This window comes from Vanessa atalanta, chromosome 25, assembly GCF_905147765.1.
Source record: "Vanessa atalanta chromosome 25, ilVanAtal1.2, whole genome shotgun sequence".
In the NCBI taxonomy this organism is placed as follows: Eukaryota; Metazoa; Arthropoda; class Insecta; order Lepidoptera; family Nymphalidae; genus Vanessa; species Vanessa atalanta.
The window spans coordinates 2,770,163-2,784,895 of record NC_061895.1 but is presented as its reverse complement, the minus strand read 5'-3'; positions in this window follow the sequence as shown (position 1 = coordinate 2,784,895).

Sequence of the window (14,733 nt, the reverse complement as noted above, 5' to 3'; positions counted from 1 at the left end):
GTGTCATTCGAAAAGGATTTATTTAACTTTTAAGTAGCGAATAAATGTTATATTATAAAACAATTAATAATTAAAAACATTATTAAATTCAGGATTTTATATACATAGCATTCGTGTCAATGCTGGTGACCGTTGAGTTTACCTCTGCAGTTAATTTAGGTATTGAAAAACTACTACTACCGAGCTACCAGTCGCGGCTTCGCACGTGTAGGGTCTACATAAAACTTTTATATCGTAATATATATCTCTATTGGTCATCATTGTAATGTTTACACGTAAGGTCGATTTACAAATTAGATTAAATAGATATTACATTTAAATATCAGCTCGCTGTGCAGACGCAACGTCTTCACGGCAAGCCAATTTTTTTATTTCATTTTCCCGCGCTTTTGTGTGTCACCCAAGATGACAGATAAATACACAGATAATAAATATTCACATGAAATATTAATCTAATACTAATTAATAAGTTATTATATATCTGTGTACACTGTACTCATCATATTTTATACAATTAACATAAAATCTTATTGAATTACACCTAAACATTCATCATGAATCATTCTGTCTATTAGTGAAAACCGTATAAAAATCGTGGTGGGAGGACTTTATTTTATAATATTCAGTAGTTTTCTCGTAAAATTCAGCCAACACGTAAAATTATGATAAGAGAAAGAGATTCAAATTAGGCTGCCCTAAACATATGTACAAGCAAATAAATGTTGTAAGTTAAATAACTTCTGAAACCACTAAACCGATTTGGTTTGAACAATTATTTTTACGTTACAAAGCCCGTTTATTGGAGTATGTTATAAATTGTAAAACTTCATTCTACAACTTTTAGGTACTAGAAAAAATGTTCCCAAAGTTTTATGAATACTTCTTATTTGTAAATCAATTGTCTTTTTGATATATTTTTATTAAAATCGACTAAAATCTTGTTATTATAGTATACTTAAACTATATATCGGTATTAATTAAGTTAAATTAAATAAAGGTTAGGTTAAATTAAGTTTTAATAAGATTTTTTGTTACGAAGACAATAAATTCTTTTAAATAGATATATATTATTTTATGCTTTACTGTACTTACATAATATTCTGGTATGTAGCGCAAATGATGAATAATACATGTTTCGATAGTCACAATCTTTAATATCGAGAATTTCATGAATTTTTAAATAAAAAAAATTTTTTACATATGGCCTATATTGTCATATTGAATTGTTTTGACGTTATACAACCTTTTTACATGTTATAAAATTGTGTATATCCTTAGTAATGTTGAATCGTATGTATTTTCATATAGCTGTCCAGGGGAAGCAATAAAAAATATATTTAAAGGCATCATTAAAGTATGTTAGATTGAGAAAAATACATTAATAGCTAGCTCATATAAATATATCTGGTATCGCATAACAAAAGAACTAAAATAAACAAGCCAACTTTATTATCTTGGTGTGTGCGACTGCTACACGTGACACTCCCAAAACGTCATACTACGTTTCTAGTGTGCGTGTACTTAGTAGCCAACAGTTGGCTACAATTTTATAGGTATATAAATAATCAAAGATTATGAATAGGAAAAGAATCATAATTATTACTCATTTAAGTTGTTTACAGTATAAACTGGTTATTAATAAATATAATAATATATGTAAAAGAGCACGTGAATGTTTTTTATAATAAATATAAACTATGTATATGTTACACGTGTGAAAATACAATTAATAGCAAAGATATTGGCTAGTTTCACCATTTTATTTATTTAATCAAATATTTCCACTGATACATTAAATTTAAATAAATATATTTTTTTTTAATTATTTAATGTCTGTGAACGCATACCATTGGAAAAAGGATCAAAGACAAAAAAAAAGAAATTTAATAAAAATGTTGCAAGAAAAATGAGATACATTTCAAATTTCGAATATAATTTTTGCTATTGCGTAGATTAATTCTATAATATTATGTATTATGCAGAGTAGGACGCACGATAAGATAAAAAAAAAAACCGGCCAAGTGCAACTCGCGCACGAAGGGTTCCGTACCATTGATTAGGTAAACAACAGTAGATACACAAATTTCCTATTGGGTACGGAACCCCAAAAAATAACAAGTAATATAACAATAACAATGACGATGTCTAACGATGACGTCATTTTTCCCCACTTTCTCAATATTACCACCCAGTTAATGTCCCACTACCACAACTGCAAGAAACTAAAGTGGATGTAGGCTGATCACATTGCACGTCGGGATAAAGAGAGATGGACTAGAAAAATCACTGTATGGGCTCCCGGAAAAAAGAAAAGAGGTCGCCCCCTGGAAAGAGGGGAAGACGAACTTGCAAAATTCGTAAACAAAGACTGGATGAGAATAGCTCACGACAGGAAAAAGTGGAATGAGATGGAGGAGACCTATACTCGTCGAGAGGTCCATAGTTAAAGTTACATCGAAAAAAAGAAAAAGTTTTTTATCAATACTAATAAATGAAAGAGGCTTAAATAAATAAATAAATAAGGATTTATATATGTTGTCGTTGACTTTGCTGGTAGACACTTTTGAGACGTAAAAATTATATATATTTTTTTATCTGTTATAGTTTTAACAGCGTTTGCAAGTAGTAGAATTATTCTTAGGTATTTATCTTCATAAAATACATTTGCACAAACTAAACGATTAAAATTAACAATAATAACGTTTAATTTTATAAATATTTACATCTTAAATTGAAGCAATGAATATTTCATCATTAAATATTTTATAGTCATTGACAAATGGTTTATTATAATGTTATTTTTATAAGAATTACCTAGAATAACACAATTCTTTTTTTTTTTTTATTTATATCTCTGTGAAATGCGGTCAAGTACGTGATAACGGTTTTACTCGAGTGAAATTACATTTATTAGGCTTTTAATTTATTATTAGATTAATTGTCATTTTATTTACGTAGACATGAGACATTCGACTTTTATTTATTACAAACCGCTGCGCTTGCGATTTCGTATGGCCCTGGATTTATTATAATTCTTTGAACAATCGAATTTTTGTCTTGCTTTTTATTATTAAAAATGAGGTATATTAAATAAATAATATACCTGATGATGTTTGATCCTTTGCTTCAGAAAATACCTAAAGCCGTTGGTCTTGCACCTGAACCCTGATTCGATTGTCTTTGACAATTCGGTGGAAGGTAATAAATATTACATTTATAAAAAGGGGTTCATCGATGTATGAATGAGACCGTCAATGCAGTGCCAATCTTTTAGGAATTTATCTTGTGCACAAGAGTTATAGTTATGCCAGCGTAATGTCAGAATAAGACTGGTATAACTGGAATGGAATAAGAATATACTTAAGGGTTAAATAATTTAAGAACGGAATACACTTTAGGGAGCTTATTTTAGAATATACATATGTATTATGATAAATAGTTAGATTTAACTAATGGGTTCTATCCCTTAATTTTATCAAAGGGTTTTTTGTAGCTGTATTATTTGAGTAAAGTATTTAATGACGTGAAATGAATATCATAATTTTTGATGGAACATCAATGTATGTATATTTTGGTATAGACAATTTTGTCTATGATTAAAGTCGCAAGTCTGCGCTGTGCGTAGTAGAGAAGATACACTTAATATTGCATGTTAAATATTATTTTTATTTTGCGTGTATGTTTACGCCTTATCATGCTTAATTAACATTTATTAGTCGAAAGATAATTTTAACGATTCCGATTATTTATTTTCAGAATTATTATTTTTTACTTTATTAATTTTATTGCTTTTTAATGGAGAACAAAATTAAAAGGGTCATTTCGTATTCTATTTCCTAATGATAATATCGAAATTTATATTCATATTTTTATATCATCCACAAACAATTACTATACTTAACAAGAACATGGAGTTCACGCATGTCACGTCAATGGTATAAATTTAAAGCGTGTGGAACGCAGTAATTTTTATTATCATATCATATACTAGAACCTTTTTAGAAACGCGCTACGTCTTCTGATAAGTTTTATGTATATTGGTTTTACAGCATTTTTAGGAAGGCTATTATTAGTAAGTATAAATTAAAAAAAAAACCAAGTTACTATAGCCTTCGTACATTATTTAAGGCAAGTTATTCGTTTTTGTAATATGATAACCAAGATAATTTTATTTTTTGTCGAGCAAACGTGAACTTTTGGACGTTTGGTCCGTTTGGTCACGTATAATTAAATTCTGTTCTTTTTCGGTTATTTTTTTGTTAAAATTTAATGATTATTAATGACAGTACATTATTTATATTCTTTGGTCTTTGTGGTATTATGGATTCTTTAGCCTATGTGGATGGTATTCAGTCAGCCTGACTATAATCGGGAAATCCCTGCTATGGATCCCCGCCATTTTTAGTTTCTAGTCCAGAATTTATTTGGATGCTCTTAATAGTGTCCCCAGCGCGTCTTCGCTTTCGATATAAGTTTATCAAATCAAATCACGTAGAATCATACAAAATCAAATCAAATGTATTTTATTCAAGGAAATTTTACAACAATGCATTTTTGAATAGTTAATATTCCACCTCACCAAAAAAAAATTGAAATTAAAAGCGGATGCAAAAGTCAGAGTTCAAATTAAAAAATGAATACTATGTTACAGGGTGTGACATCGAACTGTGTCAAAGTAACTAAGTAATTATGTATATGTATAAAAACTATCGGCTATCCGCAATAATTAGTTACGACAATGTCTCAGTCATACACACGATGTTTACTGGGTCGCAGTTGAATAGACAAAGATGTTTTGATAAATAAATGCAAATATATAAGTTGTTTTTGAATTCCATTGATTCTTTTCTTGCATCGTAACTGATTGTACGCTTTTAACTCGACACACAACATCAATGTAGCTAATGTAAATATTTATCGTATGATAAATAATGTATTTCTTTGCATAGACACGTCACGGTTTATTTCATTTACTATTATCAATCTCACTTAAGTTTAAGATTATATATCACATCGTTTAGATCGGCAGTATGGAATCTGTCAGCCCAGTCTTAAGCACAACAAGCACTCGGGTGTAACCATCTATGGCGATATTCTCTCCTCTCCAAAAATATTTTTAAGATTTTTCTGGGGCGCCTCACGATCGTCCAAGATTTGACCATCATCTGCAACGTCAAAAAACCGGGCATCGCGCGTTTGTGAGCGACTCGGTGTTCAAGTCTTGGGTCATCAGAGAGGTGGTGATTAATTTTTACAGTAAAGTCAAAGACTTGACTCCGTTAGTTAGAAATCCCTAATCTTGCAACCAGGTTTTTTGCACCTCCTGCAACCTGAATTAGGGCCGATCTGGACGATCTGTGAAAAACTGAATATGGCTGACTTTTACTACCTGCGGTCAGGTAGTAAAAGTCAGCCATATTCAGTTTCCTTTCTCACGCTAGACACTAATTATCAGGCACATGAAAAGATTGAGATCTGTGGTAGTCTGGGTTTGATCAGTCTTCGGTTAAAATTCCTTAGTTCAAATCACTAAGACATCTAGGCACTATTAACAATACCAAATGTATATCGTATAAAAATGCAGAAGCGAGGTTTATTACAGACTTCATTCATTTTAATGCTAAATATTGCTGTTTGACGGTTGAATATTCAGTACCGGATTTTGCACAAAGCCCTACCATGAAATAATATATAAATGTATGCTTGGTATTTCATCATCATTATCATCATCCTCCTGCCCTTATCCCAATTTTACTTGGGGTCGGCTCAGCATGTTTTTCTTCTTCCATACTTCTCTGTCGGATGTCATCTCACAAGTAACATTTCTTCTAAAGATATCCTTTTTCACACAATCCATCCATCGTTTCTTTAGTCGTCCCCTATCTCTATATCTAAAATGATTAAAGTTTACGAAATATATTATTGTACTAGCATCTACTAGTCGTATCGGATATGTATATATAATTACTACCGATGTTGGATAATGGGTAAATTCTTTAAAGGTTCCATGAAACCCAGGAATATTCCTTGTGCCATTGAATCGGATTCACAGTGAATCTTACTTTTGTAGGTTTCAAGTCAGCTAACACATCTGTAGCGTAAAGATTTTTAAGTGATACAATACAACTATCGGATAATATATTCTCTGATAGATAAATTCTTCAAAATTACCAAAAAAAAAAACCCTTAAACAATTAGATACGCGCAGAGTTTTCTTGGAGCGTTCTTTTATAAAGACAAAAACTTATTTCATAGGAATAGTTAATTTTTGACAAATACATACTATTATGTAATTAGTGGGCGGGTCTCGTTGTATATGGATAATTAATCACCATATCAAACGTTGTTTATTACATTTCGCGATAAATTAAGTGATTATTTCAATGACGATCGCTGCTTGTCACGGATTATTTTTAGACAATCAAAATAAATTATGTCATTTGAACGCTTGCGGTAGATAATAATTATTTTGATTAATAAATATGCAGTTTACTTATGTTGTTGTTTGTGTATAATTGATATTTTCATCTTTACATATGGTCAGTCAGCATCATATCATCCTTTTTAGGTACGTAACCTCAACGACAACTAAAATAACCAATGAACGGTGTCCTTTAACTCTGAAGTCCATTTGTTTCAAGGATTTAGGAGAGGTCAATATTTTCATCCCTTTTCATCAGTTTCCGCGGGGCCTCCCTCAAAGTAGCATCCTGTAAATGACCCACTGCTGGGCCAAGGCTTTCTCTCCCTTTTAAGGAGAAGGTTTAGAGGCTAATCCACAACGCTGCTGCAATGCGCGTTGGTGGATACACATATGCCATCATTAAATTAAATTAGACACATGCAGGTTTCCTCACGTAGTTTGCTTTTACCCCCAAGCATGATATGAATTAAAAACACAAATTAAGCCCATGAAAATTCAGTGGTGCTTGCCTGGGTTTGAACCTGCAATCATCGGTTAAGATGAACGGGTTGTAACCGTCCTTCCTTAACGCTATATCCTGACGCAAGACGGGATGTATTAATGCATTTGATTTTCCAGGACCAGTCCTCGTTTGCAATGAACTTGCTCCATCACAAAATTTCTACCATCAGGATAAATATCAGAAGAATAAAAAAGAATATGTGTTTATTTGTGCTGTTAGTTATGCCATTATTATGTTGGAACTACTTTGTTCTATTCGAATCAGTTTTTTTTTATCAAACTGTATAATTTTTATCTGTAATAAAAACAAATGTTTCGAATAGTTCTTAATTATTTTATTTAAATTATTTGTTGCTATTCACAATAATTTCGTAATGTTATCAACGACGATATAATTATATTATTTTTAATAAAATTTTATTAAGAATTGTTTGTTTCAGATAATACTTCTTGAAATGTCTTATAATAATGACATTTATATTAATGCATTACACGTTTATCGATTTTGAAGTGATAAACTGGAAATAGACGGATTTCGAGAAGTGCTCTTATGATTAAATTATTATTATAATTTATAAATCAAGTTAGAATCGGATTTGACAAGAAAATTAATCAGCCACTTAGTAAAAGATACTTATATATTTTTTTTAATTAACGTACTCATAAGGGCACTCGTATGCCGTGGCGGCAAACGACACGATCCTCTTTTATGAGGTCACGATCTCTTGCTGATGCAGTTCCTTGTTTATTAATAGCGTATATACTTACTATACAATTCGATGTCATGTATATTATTATAATAGTCGCTAAATTTGTAAGGTTATAAATGCCTTGCTATTGGGTAAGTTGTCCTCACGATGTTTAAATTCACCGCCAAATACTAAACTGATTGAACCAACTGAGTTAGAACCCTCAATTATTAAAGAATGTGTTCTAGCAAATACGCCATCTTTGTTTCGAATTCGAAATAAGTATAAGCGATTTACCAAAAAAAAGGAATATAAATTCTTAATTTAAATTATTTTGTAATATAAAATGTTATTTAATTCAAAAGATTGTTCTCGAAACATAACAAAGAAGTATCTTCTTTAATTTGTCGTACGTAATAAAAACAATATGATTAAGGGAATATATTTTTCGTATCAAAACATTTCTGTGATGCAATAGTGTATTCATTTAGATTGCGACGGAAATACCAGCATTTGTTTCTATGAACTTATCTGATAAGCAATATTGCACTTTATTTATAACAAGGTAGATTTTAATATACATCGTTACGCTGTATTAAAATAAATGATACGTCAATTATTTATTTTCATTTAGGCATATAAAAAATATTGTCTTATATATTATTGATTTATTTAAAATTTTCTGATATATTATATAGTAATTATTCATATATTTCTAGTTTTTATTGAGTTCATATACTTCGACACCATTTTTATGCGAATTCGATTTTTGTTGAAGTATTCGAATTAAATAGGTATGTGTTAATTATTTTGTTTTCGATGAATGAAGTCGTAATGGTGCTTTGTTAATTATTCGAATGTATATTATTCTATCTATTATTATCGGTTATCATTAAGGGTATTACCATTGCGATAAATATTGATAATTATTAATGATTAAATCAGTTAAATTTATTATTTTCGTCTGGGTAAATTAATTATTAAATAATGTTTTGCTGTTATACTTATTTTTATCACTCGTTTCTTTTGATGACAGATATAATAAAAAAAAAAAATTTAAATCTGTCAAATCGTTTAAAAAAAAAAGTAGTTTAACAGATACTTAAATACAAGTCATAGATGAACTAAAAAGGTTCAATATGTTTTGCTATATAAATTCTGCGCAGAAACACTAGAATTGTGTAATTACCTTTGTATTTTAACCGTGTTACACAATAGTATGGTTTATATATTATTTTATGTTTATCTGAACTTCGTACGCGTGATCTTGACGTGGTAAAACATCTCAGACATCATGTATTATGCAATATGTCAAAACGTAAAATCGAATGATAAATAATCTTTTCGACCAGACAACAAAAGATTTTTGTATCTATGGTGATATTATATTTAAATTTAGTCAATTGTTTATGTATTCAGTTTATTTATTGCATGAGAATTTTAATTATTCATGCTAATATTACAAGGAAGTAAGTATTGTTTGTTTATTAAAGATGGCACAGAGCACTCTATGCTGTTGACATTGAAAGTATTGCGATAAAAAGTGTCTAAGTGGTTTCGGAAATATTTATAAAAAGTTTAAATGATCGTGGAGTGAAATTAATAAAAGTGTTACATTTGGAACGATGTATTTTATTGATATATTATTATTATTATTAATAAATAAGACTGGGTTTAGCAGAAATGTGCGGAAAATGGTTTTGAGTTGTTTACCTTTTTTAATTAAAAATGGCAACAAAAATATTTTTTTTAATTTGTTTTCTAGATCTATTCTACAAATCCTGATTTTTTATGTTTAATTGTTTATACGATAACTATGTGATACTAAATATGAATTATTTTAAAAACTAAGTTTGGAAGTAACTTATGATACGACAAGAGATAGAAAATTTGGAAGTAAATATGGCGAAACCTAATAGATAGGCTATAATAACAAAAATAAGGTTAAATATGTGATGATGAATAATTAATGATATTATGGTTCCAAGATGTATAAATGCTAACCTTCGTCATTTTCAAGAACACCAAATAAAAAGTTAACGTCGAGTTTTGGCGCCAAGTCGGTATGAGTCATACGTTCGCGAGAAACGAAAGCGACATCTCGCGTGATTCAAACTTTGTTTACGTTGAAAAATGTCTATGCATTACTTTTATTATCTCTATCGATCGAAGCGGTGGTGAGTCATAGGAATTTTCACCCCCAAAGAATTCATATGAAAACCTTTATTTTATATGTAATTAAGATATTATTACTCTGTTGTTTTTAGATGGAAATCATATAGATATCACACAACAGACAATGTGACTATAGTGTTATATCGGTAGTCTCATAGTGCTATGTTAGACAATGACTCTCAATTGGAGGATTTCATTATGATTTGAAAATATCAGCGGGTTCTTGCATGCGACGCACTTAGGGTTGAAACAAACCCCAATGACCAAGTTCCAAGTTCCTATGGCATCGTGGTTCGACATTTACATTCGCGACCAGGAGAAAATATATTCTATAATTTACTATAAGTTATATTAAGGTTTTTATTGAAATTATTAAATTGGCGAATGGTGATTAAATGTTATTTATTTAGTAGATTTTTAATTAACATTATTGGGTATGTATTTGTTGAGTCTATTTCAAATTTATTGAAATTCGTCATTAGTGAGTATTAAATTTCACAAATTACTAATAATTTTAAAATATTATTTTTGTTTACAAGAAAACAACAAACAATATGTAATCTAAAACTTAATAAATTATTTAGAAATTTATTGAAAATTTAATAAGGATTTTTTTGTCATACATATTGTATATTTATGTACATAATATGAATATAGTATAGTCCAATCCAATTTGGAACAACATTCAATAGGCTGTACCATTGATTAATGATACATTCTGCAATAAATAAAACTGTATGGGCATATTGAAACCGCGTGTGATACATCTAGTTTAAATAATTATGATTATATAATATAATAAATTGATAAAATAACAACGTCTAGACGAGCTGGTGTATATAAAGGGTAATAAACGGATATTATTCTCGTGCCCTTCGAAGCTAGTGGTCATGAAAGTTGACGCCTGATACAGTTTTTATCGCTTTGATAAGGGACGACAATTTCGTAATGTTATTGTGAAATTTCTCTTTGTTAGTCGAACAGGATGGAGGAAATTCTGATAATTAACTGATAAGACCGCATAATATAATTAAATACAAAACTGTGTTTATATAATTATTAATTGGTTGAAACAATTTGATTTTGGAGTGAATGTCTGAATTTTTTTTTAAAGACAACAACAGACAACAACAAAAGACAACCTTCTACGTGATGTGCGGTTTGGTTTGTTTGTGGTACAACTAGTAACTTTGGCTTTGTCTTTGTTAAGCCTGTCTGGGTAGGTATCGCCCACTGATCATATATTCTACCGCCAAATAGCAATTCTTAATATTGTTCGAAGGGCGAAAGAGCCTACCGGCTCTTTCGCCTTATTTCAATATTAACTACAGGACAAGGACACATCATAGTTACCAAGGTGACGCATTGGTGATTTGAGCAATGATTAATATTTCTTGAAGTACCAACGTCTAAGAGCAGTGGTGACCACTTACCATCGCATAAAAAATAGCATCGTTATCATTCCACTCGGTCATGACTCATACAACAGCTATTTTTAATTCCAATATATTTATTTAAGTCCTTAATCTTAAATAACTCTAAATATGCGTAGTTTTATTATTTTCAGAAATTTCTAATAGCCTGTATGTATAAAATAGATGACTCGGCCATTTTTCGCATTGCCTGAAGGTAGTCGATTAAGTAACTATTAGGTATAATAGTAAATAAACACATTTTCATTGAAATAAGTATTAAATATTCTTTATATTGGTATTGGGCCATTTGATATAAGATATTAATTTCATTACACTGAGTCACTCACCTTTCCAAACTGAAATATATCAAATAATCAATACTACATCACGTTTGAGGTTTTGTTATGTAATGAAAGCAGATTTTCTTTTTTATAAATAAATAAATTAGTCATTATTCGATTCGTCAAGCTTACCGCTTAAGCTTAGGATCAGATTTTTGATATTTTCCTTTAAACCAAAACGTGAAATTAATTTATTGTAAATATCAATTTAATTATTACAATAAATCAAAAAACCTTAACCTAATTTGAGCAGTATCTAATCATTGAACACAATGTATGGATTATAATATTTATTGCACGAATTTATGTATTTAAATTTTATTTATTGTTATTTTGTTTTTTTATTTGATTTGACGGAATAAAAGATCTGATTGGAAGTGGTCACCAACACCTATAGACATTAACGATTCCTTATATCAACGTGCCAAAAATCCAAGGAGCTAAGATGTTAGGTGTCACGTGACTGTAGTAACATTGGCACGCCCACCTTTTAAATTCGAACATAACAGTACTAAGTGCTGTTGTTTGGCGGTAGAAAATCTGATGAGTGGGTGGTGCCTACCCAGCCCTACCACCAAGTATTTGATTAAAGTATTCTACTGCGCAAAACGAAAATCTTGCCACTAGTATTTTTATTAGTAACAAAAAAGTCCATGATATACAATTGAAATAATTCCAATTCGAAATACGACTATTTTAAAACGCTAGATTTGTTATGATTACATAATATTATACAATAAAATGTCATGATTCATGTATAGTGTATAAGGGGAATTAATTACGTATCCTTCCTATTATACAAAAAGCCTTTGCTAATAGCGTCTACTTTTAATGGATGGGATATCATTTTTCATACATAAACGGAATTCTTCGAGAAAATGCATTGAATACTCTTATCAATTGTGCAATAAAATTATTTTAGTATTTCATTGTTTATTTCATTGATAAAATTTACATAATTTTATTTACATGAATATTTATCAATTGTTATACTTTGTGACATTGTACAAGAATCTATTGTTTTTTTTATCATTTGATATATGGAAAAATAATATCGTAACGCTGGGTCATTGAACTCCTCATACTTATTACGGCTTATTGGCAAATTATATAATGACTTTGCACTTTTGGTAAAACAATTTAATGTGGATCATGCCAATAGGAAAGTTTTATAAAAACATTTTAAATATATATGTTCAGAATACTATTATAAATGAATTGTGAAAAATCCCTCTTTTTTATTGACGGTGAGTTTTGCAACAAAAATAGTTAAGACAAAAATTGTAGATCATCCGATTCTCTAGAAAAAACTGTCGTAGTGTAACAGGCACAAGGAACATAACATCTTAGTTCCCAAGGTTGGTGGTGCATTGGCGATGTAAGGAATGGTTAATATTTCTTTCAGCGCCATTGTCTATGGGCGGTGGTGACCACTTAGCATCAAGTCCACCAAACAATACCATTAAAAAAAAACAGATTTTTGAGGCAATATATTGCTGATAGTTTGACGATTACGCTTAACATATAATCCTTTAGTTAGCCTTTATGTTGGTAATAAGGCTTTGTGCAAACCTGTTTGAATAGGTATCACCAACTTATCATATATTCTACCATCAGGTACTAGTTTGAAGGATGAGTTAGTCAGTGATATCATGTGTACAAGCTTGGTGGCTCATTGAAGATGTCTTGGATGACTGATTCTTACAGTACCAATGTCTAAAACCTTTGGTAGCCCTTTGCCATTAAGTGGCCCATTTGCCAGTCCATTAACCTATTTAACCTGTACTCTTAATTACGTTGGAGAGGCAAGTCTCTAAACTAACATTTTTATTTATCGAATGATTTTCTTTTAATTTGTACATACATACATACATACGTACATACATACATACATACATACATACATACACGTGACATATTGCACAATGATTTCGAATTAATGACACATGATCTTCAAATTACACGTTTCAGTAAATTCCCAACGTCCGTTTCAGAAAAAAAATGGCTTATCATGTTTGTTGTTTATTAGTTTCCTCTCACAGATTCACCCCCGCTTGAGAGGAAGGAGGGGCCTGTAAGGTCACGTACCTACGTTTTGAATAAGCCTTTACTTAGCCTTGTCAAAAATAATAAAATATTTTCTATTGATTGACTTGAGCTAATGGGCTGATAAGCTCTGGTTTAGGTGCTAAACTTTTCTATGGATAGAGATGGATGTCATGCAATTTTAGCTTCCAGAGCTGATATACCCCAGTGTTTAGAACACGTGTATCTTAACAAAATATAGCGGGTTCAAGTACGGTCAAGCACTGAAGCGTTTTCTTGTGCTTAATTTTTGTTTATAATTAATCTCGTTAAAAGAAAATATCATGGCAAAATAATTCAGATGATTCGGATGAAAATCTGCTCACTCCTCAATCCGAATTGGAGCAGTTTGATTGAACAAGCTCCAAAGAATCCGTAACAAAATCATTGCTCTACCATCAGTGTAGTGGAACCCTTACAGGGACATATTATTTAGTCATCATCGTGACTTTTCAATAGTGATGTTTCATCATTCTTCTAGAACACAGTGCAATCATTTATGTGTAATGAAACTAGTTTGAAGCAGAAAAAAAAGGTGTTTTTAAATTTCTGTCATCGGGATTACCACTAATTATTTTCTTCCCAGAAGAAAACGAATATAGCTTGGTTAGAATTTGTTTATTTAACATTAGTGACACATGTTCTTTATTAATAATGAAAATGATATTATATAAATATAATTTATACACCGTAGATCTCAGAAACAATGTAGCTTTCTGCCAGCGATTTTTTTAGTTATTGGGTCATTAGTTCCGCTGATTACGAGTACCCACTACATATATACAAACAAATATTACATCTTTATAATATTAGTAAAGATTAACTAGTAACGCTGTTAGGTAATAAGGCAAGGACAATATGTCTATGGATGTAATATAACAAGAAAAAAAAGCATCTATTTATTTTATACAGGATATGGATTTAAGTATAAATAATCGATATGTTATTGTATTTTATATAAAGAACAATATGTGTACTAATTTTAAAACAGCCTATATATACAAGATCAGTGTATTATACTCACATACCATTTCTAAAGCCGTTATGGTAAATAAATACATATTGGACAACATCACATGCATTACTCAGATCCCAATGTAAGT